This window comes from Phoxinus phoxinus (assembly GCF_949152265.1).
Source record: "Phoxinus phoxinus genome assembly, chromosome: 19".
In the NCBI taxonomy this organism is placed as follows: domain Eukaryota; kingdom Metazoa; phylum Chordata; class Actinopteri; order Cypriniformes; family Leuciscidae; genus Phoxinus; species Phoxinus phoxinus.
Genome location: NC_136894.1, coordinates 15,872,562 through 15,882,511, shown reverse-complemented (window position 1 = coordinate 15,882,511; position 9,950 = coordinate 15,872,562). Strand labels below are relative to the sequence as shown.

The 9,950-nt window shown below is 37.2% G+C and overlaps 1 long non-coding RNA gene across 1 annotated transcript; it reads right to left on the bottom strand.

The window, feature by feature from the left end:
* Window positions 1–4,775: 4,775 nt before the first annotated feature.
* LOC306987244 lies at window positions 4,776–8,057 on the bottom strand. The gene is made up of 3 exons (XR_013795121.1): window positions 7,887–8,057; window positions 6,406–6,480; window positions 4,776–6,289 (listed from the first exon to the last, which is right to left on the bottom strand). It is a non-coding gene; the product is annotated as an uncharacterized lncRNA (long non-coding RNA).
* Window positions 8,058–9,950: the final 1,893 nt, after the last annotated feature.

Sequence of the window (9,950 nt, the reverse complement as noted above, 5' to 3'; positions counted from 1 at the left end):
AGAAACAATCAAATGTAAAAAACAAAAAAAACGAAAACAAAGTTTTCACTGTATGAATTAAATATAGGCCTATACTGATTCTTATTAAAGCTACAAAAGTTATTCACCCAAGAGTGAGCTGTGATTTTCTTTTCATCTTTGGCTCATGACCCCAGTTATTGCAAGCCGTTATATGGATAGCCTATTACGAAATACCTTTATTTCGATATATTGTGCAGCCCTTCTACAGATGTAGGCTTCATATTTTATTGATATTTTGTTAACGAAACGAAAATAAAATAATAGGCTACGGTCGAACCCCTATCATTAAGAGCAAAACGACACCGCTGCCCGTGCACGCAGACCAATGCCCTATTGAAGGTAGTAAGTTTGCTGGGAAATCTAATGTATTTCACAGACATGAATGTAAACAGAGGCTAAAATCATACCCACATATGATAAAGGAAAAATGGGGATAGGCTACACGCTCCCAATGAAGAAATGAAAAATGACACTATAAAAACCCAAACACTATAGTCCTAACAACGTTAGAAAAAACAGAACCGATCATTCAGATCGACAATCTCCTACATAAGTCTTTCCATCTACTTCATTAGATGGGCTGAACTTTGAAGAAAAGGGAGGGGCTGATTATAATATTTTACAAAACGCCGCTTTATACGCCGTCTTTGTCAGACAGAAGCGCCGCAAATTACGGCGCACTATGGATGGCCTGCGGCGTCAGAAACGGCGTCATTGGCTGGATCAAAAGAACGCCGATAATGACGGCGATTTTGCTTTGCAAACGCCGTAATTTGCGGCGTTTGTACCACAGACCGGCGTACTTTGCGGCGTCTTTTCGTCTTAAACGCCGTAAACCCCGGCGTTTTGAGAATGAAAGGCGTTTCGTTAGTGGCGCAATTTGACCCTTTTGGCGTTCCATAAATTTGCACCATTCGCGCGAACTTCACGCGCGAATAAGGCGTATTCGCGTCTACCACGCCGCACTCTACTCCTCATTCGCGCCACAGGATTTTTTTACGTGTCTAATGCGTCTTTGCATTGACTTAACATTGAAATCACTTGCGCCTGACGCGCTATTCGCGTCGCGGTGTGAACGCACCATTAGTGTGTAACTATGGTGAGCATTTCTATCACGAAATAAATTTTGAACATTAGGAGGCAAAGAGTTTTGAGATGCCCTGAACATAATTTGAACAGTTTTAACATTGATCACGTACTGCAATTTAAGTTCTTCCAACTCTACAAACAATGGTTTGGAATGATGTCTGTAATGAACACCAGAGACAATCCTAATGGCCTTTTTCTGCAGAGTAATCAAGGGCTGTAAGTGAGTTTTGTAACAGTTTCCCCAAATTTCAACACAATAATATAAATATGGCATAATAAATGAATGATACAGTAGAAGTCGAGCTTAAATTACATGATCTTTTCATCATTCCAACACATTTAGACACGTTTGTCCTCAGCTTACATGGGGTTTCCAAGAGATCCTTTCATCTATTATAAAGCCCAAACATTTATTTTGTTAAACCTTTTCTATTAGTGTGTCATCAATAACAATTTTAACAGGTATATTACATTTACGATTACTAAACAGCATAATTTTTTTCTTTTTCAAATTCAAAGACAATTTGTTAGTATTAAACCAGGTTTTTAAAGCCAAAACAATCTGTTAAAAGCGCTATATAAATGAAGATGACTTGACTTGACTTGACACTGAAGTGCATCATACATTGCACAGTGATGAGTAAAAAAAAAGGCAATTCAAAACAAATCTGCAAAGTCTATTATATATTGTATTAAGTGGAGCAAGCCTTCTCATTAAATGATTTATTATTGTTTTTTATTAGTGACACATTTTGGGCAGAGGATGTATTCTAAAACTTTCTGAAAATACAGTATGAGAATTAACTGCACAACTACTAGAAATGTTTACCATGGATATTATACAATTTGCATGTATACAAAAAATTGTGGAAAAAAAAGAAAAGTTTCCAAATCTAACTTTGAACCAATTCTGTAGAATGGTTCATATAGCCTATTTGAACAGGATTGGTTTCCAGGTATGACTATGTACTAAAAATGTGCTTTTGACTTTAATTTATATTTGGATTATATATATATTTATTTATTTTGTCCTCACATTCTTTCTTGTGTGACAGACTTGAATGAAAGGCTCATTATGCAAGCTCATTATGCAGGGTCATTAAGCGGGTCATTGTCTTCTCAGATGTGAACATATTTACTATGTGTTTTGTGGCGTTATTTCAGACACTTTAATTTTTTGTTTTTTGAATAACCATGCATAAACATTATTCTCTCAAAAATACAAACATGTACGGTACATGCATGTTGCTCACATATTATGGTAGCCCTGTTTGTGATAAATAGAGTGTAATTACACCTTTGCCATTCATATGTTTATAAGCAACTGAAAAAAACACAAATGTTAGGGCATGTCAGAACATCTTAAGGACCCCAAAAACACCTTGGTCCCCAGAGGGTTAATGCAGTTTTATAATCAACATCACAATAATCAATGATTGGACATATAAGTTGAGAAACTGTTACATGTCAGTTTGTTTTTGGACTTCATTCTGCTCAGTTTCCCGACACTCCTTGTTTCATCATCACCATCATCATTAGTTAATTTGGTTCAACTGTAGTCAATTATCTTGTTAAGGTCATTTGTCTGTCCAATGTATATATTCCCTTCTCCCTCAGTCTTGGTCGGTTCTCGTTAATGTTTGGATGTGTTTTTCTCCAGACTTTTAATCTCCTTGGTCCCCAAAAATAAAATGATGCCACTCTGTAACTAAAAAAAACACACGTCAATCGTTGGAACAATAACAGTACATTTTAAACAAAATCAAATGTCCCAAAAAAATACAACTTTTAGACTGTGAATAAATGGCAAGTTTAATAAAATACAAGGGATACAGACGGGGCAGTCACTAGAGGAACGAAGGGTGGTGGCGATTAGGGCCCCCTGCAATTTCATCCTGAACTCTGCAGGTATAGATCTCGAGGCATAGGATTAAACACCACCGTTCTGTGAGTTTTACATGGACAACCACAACTCATATTTGATTCAGAAAATGTAAAGTTCTGGTTATTGTAATGTGCTCTACCTAAGATGTACATGGCACATATCGAAGGACCAAACCAAACATTTCATAACCCTTATCTAAATTGAATTTTTTGAAATGCTGAATTGAGTGGATTATGAACATTATGAAGGCTTCCTCTTAGGTAATATAATTATATGGTTTGAAAGAATGATTAATTACTTGTCAAAGTGGCCAAACAGAAGGGTTATTTAGCTGTTGTTTGTCAAAAAAGGGAAAAGACTAAATGTAAACAGAAATAAAGTTATGCTATTAATCATAGTTCCATAAATGCTTTTAATAATATAAAATATTGCTTATAACTTGTGTGACATGCATATTAACTCTATAAATGCCATCACAGACAAACTATGTTCCTCCCATCTGCTCCGCTGGTCTCCCTAACTGCTCACCCTTATCCACCCAAACCTAGAGGCCCCTTCCTCTCCTAACACAGGTTTTTTGAAGAGTGCAAAGAGGGCACAAACGGTAGGATCTATATCAGCTACCCTAATTTTCCATCTAGCCGCCCCCAACCATGAGCACCATAAAAAAAAGGAAAAAAAGGCCTATAAGATTTAGAGAGCTGCAGCCTGACCTCAGCAGGAAATGGGGGCTGAGTTGTTTTAATGAGCAGGGGACTTGGAGGCAAAGAGGTGTTTCATATATAGTGGTCTCACATGGCTCCCATAATTCCTGCCTCCTGGGGAGAACCTAAAGCTTAAGGGGACCATAAGAGGAGAATGTACACGTTGACTGATCTCAATTTAAATATTATCCTGAGGTTTTATACCTTGGTTTAAGGGTAAGCAAGGTAGTAAAGGTCTGTGTGAAATTGATTTTGTTAGTCCCACTTCTTCGATATTCTGTCCCACTGCTAAAAATAAGTTATTCATCTTTCCGTTCCTGGCTGTAACTTTTACGTTTTGTCCTTCTCCCGCCCACAAAATCCCACAAGTAGAGATTAATACAAATTTTTTATTCTTTTTAAAACATTTCTGACGTCACCTTGTTGCATTTGTCACCACAGGCAAAAAGGTGTTTTCCCTTGCTGTTGCTTCAACCAAAAAACTCTGAGAATATCTGACCCTGTGCCTGTAAACCTTTGTGCATTTGATGCTTGTGGAGATGAAAGCCATATGCTATTGGTGTACATTTGCGTAGCTTTTCCAGCTTTTGATGATTCTTCAAGCTTGCTTTACTTCAGTCATTCATTTTAACTGCACATGCAGACCATAGTGCTGTACAATCAACATTCAACAACATACAATACCATAGAACATAAAACAAGATAACCAAAAAAAGGGGTCAATTACAACACACACCTACTAGCCCAACTCCTTGAAGGCTAATGACAAGAAGTAGTTTCAAAATTAGTTTTTCACAACAGCTTTAAATGTGTTTACAGATGTGACCACTAAAATTTCAAAAGACTATCCACAGCTTTGGACCGTTAGATGAGCTTTAGATGAGTTTTTGGGATACTAAGAAGCAACTTGGTAGTTGATCTTAAAGACCTAGATGTTTGGCAAAAAGTGATAAGTTCAGACACACAAGCAGTAGCCATTCCATGCACTGCTTTAAATGTATACAGCAGGACTACAATCCATCTTTCATTTGAATATATGTGATGAACATGCATGCTACCCAGGGTAGCTCAAGTAGCCTATGAGCAGGCGGTGTGTGCAGTGGCGTCGCCAGAAGGGGGGCATATGAAATCCATGGGAGGGCACAACATTTTTTGTAAATTTTCAAGATAAATTCATTAATCTGGTGCACTTTGAGTCCCCCGAATCTGCTGTTAAAAATAAATAATCGACCCGCCAACCTCCCAAACCTATATGATATTCTCTGATTTAGATATCTGCATCATCACATTACAATTATTCAAGTTCTCAGTGTTAAGCATGATAATATGATACATTTTTGTCCAGTTGGGCAAGTACAATTCTCTTTCACTTGTCCCTTAAAAAACACACGCACGTGTCCCGGACAAGCGTAATGTCGAAATTCTATTCAGATCAGTAAATTACCAAACAATCATAAAAGAAAGAAATATTATCTTACCGTCATCGTGAGGTGAAAATGAGGATTCACTCTGCCAGACTCTCGTGAAAGTGCTTATCTATAGCACAAAATTATTTCTCGTACCATTTATTCGCCAAAAAAAGTTTTTGGGCGTGCATATGATACACACTGTGCTCCACACCCCACAGCGAGTGGCACACTCTTTTCAGACGCAAATCTAATTAATAGTACTTAATTATTAGTACTATTAGTACTTTCTAATGGGAGTGGCAGCGCAATACTTTGATAATAAAAAATATATATATATATATATTACCTAATAAATTATGTTTCTATTATTTTAGTTTTAATGAAAAACCAGGGGATGTGTGTGCTGATGATTTTTAGAGACCCCCACAGGTGTATGATTTTACTGCTTTCATGGGAGCTCATTCTCTCTCTATGGGAACTCAGCTCCCACTGGCTCCAACGTAATTCGAACCCAGATGCTACCACATTATAGATTAGAACATAGATTATACTATTGATTCTCCTGATAGAGAGACCATATATCAATATATTTTGACATTCAGCAGCTTAAACATGCTTTCAGTGTCCTCAAAAAGAGAAATAAGTCCCCCAAAATAAAATTTCTAACCTAATTTCTCACATGTCATTCCAAACTCATATGAGTCCCCTCACCAAACCTCTGAATAAAATTTGTTAATGGCATTTGGTCACATTGACGGCTGCTGCAAATCATTTAATTGATAAGATTTTCAGTGAATAGTGACTAAATTGATAGTGTATTTTTCCTATACAAAGCTATTATAAGGCTTTAGACAAGTTAGAATTTAGTGCACGAGCCAGCTACTTTCACAATACTTTTACGGTGCATTATTTTGTAATTTTTGAGAACATCTACCTTCTTTACATGGAACAGAACGTGGTCAGCGTATTTTCCAAAATGTGCTCTATATGGGGGGGGGGAAGTTTTGGAAACACGAGGGTGAGTAAATGATGACATGACAATGATTATTTTTCAGCTTTTCAGCATATCACTTTTGGGTGAACTTTCTGTGAGTGTAATCAGTGCATGGGTCAGCACTCCTTTGATTTGACTCGTCCTGAAGTCCCATGATGCAGTTGTGGGGAGATTTAGGATTAGAAACCTTGAGGAGAAAAGGAGAGGAGGAGGAATCAGAGACAGACTCACAAAGCCACTATTGTTTGGCCTCCATAGTCATATTTAATGCAAGGCCACTGTGATTTTTTTCAAAGCTCCCACCTGTTTTTCTCATTAAACCTCTCCACTGCACTTGGGTAATTTGCAGGTTCCACCCTCACTGTGAGCTCTGGTTAACTGTGTGGGAGGAAAATTAGAAAATGAGACAAGGAAAAAAACAGCAACAAATAACTTACGTTCTGCATTTGGGTAAAGGACTTAAATGAAACAAAGATCCAGACAAGGAGGAGGTGGTGACCAGACGGACAAACACCATGTTACACTGGCAGGTACTGTATTAAAGTCTCTTGGAAACCCAAACACAAATACATGAATACAGACAGACAAAGAAGATTCCTGAATGCCCAAGATTAACATTATTTACAAAACTACTCTCTATAAGTGTGCTCAAATATAACTTTATCTGCCTTTCTCTGCAATGAGAAAGATTTTTAGTCCAAATTTGTGTTCCATTACATTTAGATTAAAGACATGAAACAAGACTTACCGCACAGTACAGACAAGTGGTCAATAATATATTATTTTATTGTATATAAAGAATGTTTATATTAATAAATATATTAAATCAAAGTCACATCAAGCAGGTATAAACTTTTTTTACTACTAATTAATACACTATAAACTAATTTATACACTTACAATTTGAATATTAACCCATGACATTTATTTTTAGACTGAAAGATTATGCCAATCCTTGAATGAAAGTATCAAATCATTATTTTATAGAGAATAATTAAGACAGAATCACCAGATTCATGGTTTATAACACTGCACTTTATTGTTCACCTTTTTCTTAACACCATGGGGCATGAGAAGGCAAAGCATCCTGGAGCGAGTTGCCAAATTCAACAAATTGTTACTTTGTTGTTGGCTAATGAGCCCTTATAGCCAGGCAAATATTTGATCATATGCAAACATGATATAGAGAGACATACCAAATATTGTACTGTGCGTTTTTATCAACAAACATATATCAACTTTTTGTTTCACAATACAATGCCAGAACAGAATGCTTATGTTTGTTATAGCAACCTCTACACAATTTGTGTCTGTGTTTTTGTATATAAACTGTACATACGTTTGAGGCTTCCATTTAATTTCACAACAATTATTAGAAATATTTATGTGATTTCCCCTTGTGGAAAAAGGAGTGTGCTTAATCATATTTAAATGTTGTAGTGCATTTCAAAGTACATTTTCTTAAAAAGGAAAAGGGAAAAAAAAGTATTTTTTAAAACACTTGTACTGTTATTTGCCACTTAAAGTCGCGTGAAATTATTTAATTAATTAATTCATTTATCACTGTAAAGCTGCTTTGAAACAATCTGTATATAAATACAGGTGACATGGATAGGGAGGAAAGGGATATCTTTCTTACTGTACAGTACTACTAAGAACCTGTAGTCAAAATCTAAATTGTAAAATAAACTTTGTTGCAAGCAGAGAATCAGAACCAAATACGTATTGTGCACAAGTTTTATTAAATAAATAACAAACAAAACTAATCTAAACACACAACTTACATACGATCCCACATACATTGGTAAAATGGTAAGTGACAGAATAATGTCCTGCTCGCCACAGTAAACATAATGAATGGCGACTGTAGAACGCAAAAGCCGAATCCTGGACATTTTGAGCGACATCAAAATACCGGGCAGACTCACGGAGACTCACTAGTAGCATAGCCTTGTTGTTTACTGCGATCTCTTACCGGTAGGCATGGCTTGGGAGTGGCCTCGTAGGGCAGCGAAGCAAGTGCATTCTGGGAGTTGTTGTCTTTCATCCCCATAAGCCAAAAATACATTTTCTGGCTTTTCTCAGTCTAGAAGGCTCCAAATTCAAAAATAATTTCACATTTCTTCCACATAAATTACCCATTTTAAATACACATTCATCTTTCCAGAGGTGAAGTATCCCTTTAGGTAATCTGTATGAAAGTAATGACCTATACAGCGTCCTCATTAACTCTAATGTGACCACACCCACGCACGCACAAGCGATTGACAAGCTAATAGTCCACGTGAAGGAACACAGAACTGTAAACGCCCATCACCTCAAAAACAAAGAATCAGAGACTCCAGTAATATACTCCTCTGCTTTTCTTCGAGTTTGGAAGACTGTGTTTGTGATGTGCTATGATGTTTACCTTGGATTTACCTCAGAAGAATTAGAAGAATGCGATTTGAAGATGAGAAGATTTTTAAGGTAAGACATTTCCTCTCATAAAAGTAAGCATGTTATTGTTATAAATGCAAATCACTTTACTCAGGGCAGAGCAGGGGGAAATATATATTTATTATGAGGTACTTGCACAATCCTGCACACATATAAATGTAGTCACAAACAAAATATGCAGCAGATCGATAGCAAGCAATGTCTTGGAATAATTTTTCCTGTAGCCTCTTGGCCAGGTCATGTTTGTAAATGAGACGAGGTTCTCAAACAGTTTACCTGGATAAATAAAGGATTAATAAATAAATAAATTCTGCCTCAGCATCATGCCTCTGGGCATGGTCAGGCCACAGGACCTCATTAACGTCACAGGTAATCCTGTCCCTTGCTAAACAATGGGGAAAGAATCCTTTAGCATGCCGAATCCAACCTTGAATCGCTGCCATTCCAATGTTGTCATATGCTGCATCCATTGACTGAATGAGATTTTCCTGTGCATATGGATTTCTGTCATAGACCTTACACCTCCATGCAGAAAAAAAAATATTCAATGGGATTAAGGAAGGGCGAGTATGGTGGGAGGCACACATTTATAAAATGTGGGTTATTTTCAAACCACTCACGAATTCTAGGACCACGGTGAAAGTGCATATTGTCCCAGATTACCACATACATGGGATGCTCTGCCTGCTAATCGCCTCTCTGTTCACGTCTCAGTAGTGCTTCCTGTAGTGAGCATACAGAAAGGTTATAAGATGGGCAGTGTTGTAAGGCCCTAAAGTCAAATGGCGGTGAATAACCCCGTAGCTGCTGATGGCAGCACATATGGTCACGTTGCCACCACGCTGCTCTGGCAACTCTACAATGGCACGTTGACCAATAACGTTGCGGCCTCTCCTTCTCCTCTTGGTGAGATTGAATCCAGCTTCATCCAAGAAGATGCACTCATGAGGCCTCTCCATGGAATCCAGTTGAAACATTCTCTATAGAAATTAAAAATATATATATTTTGAAGTAACGTAAATGACAGCATTCCAGGCTGCATGCCTCTGTATACATGTGTTGCATTACATTCAACACAGTAAAGATGTACATATTGATATCGTAACTATTTTACCTTTTCAGATTTTTTCTCAAATGGTTCTCTGTAGGCTTGTTTGAGACTTATCAGGTTGCGTTTCAGGACAATTGTGGAGAGACTCAAACTGTTGAGTCCTTCAAAGTTCACATTGTCTTCCTCAGCTCGCTGTTGTATTTCACGCAGACGAATGAGATTATTTTGAAGGACCATATTGACAATGATGTTCTCCTGCTGTTGTGAGAACATATCTCTCATTCCACCGGCATGTGGCAGTCTTTCAATTCTAGCAAATAAAACCTCTTGTTAGAATTGTACAAACAGGCCTAATGCA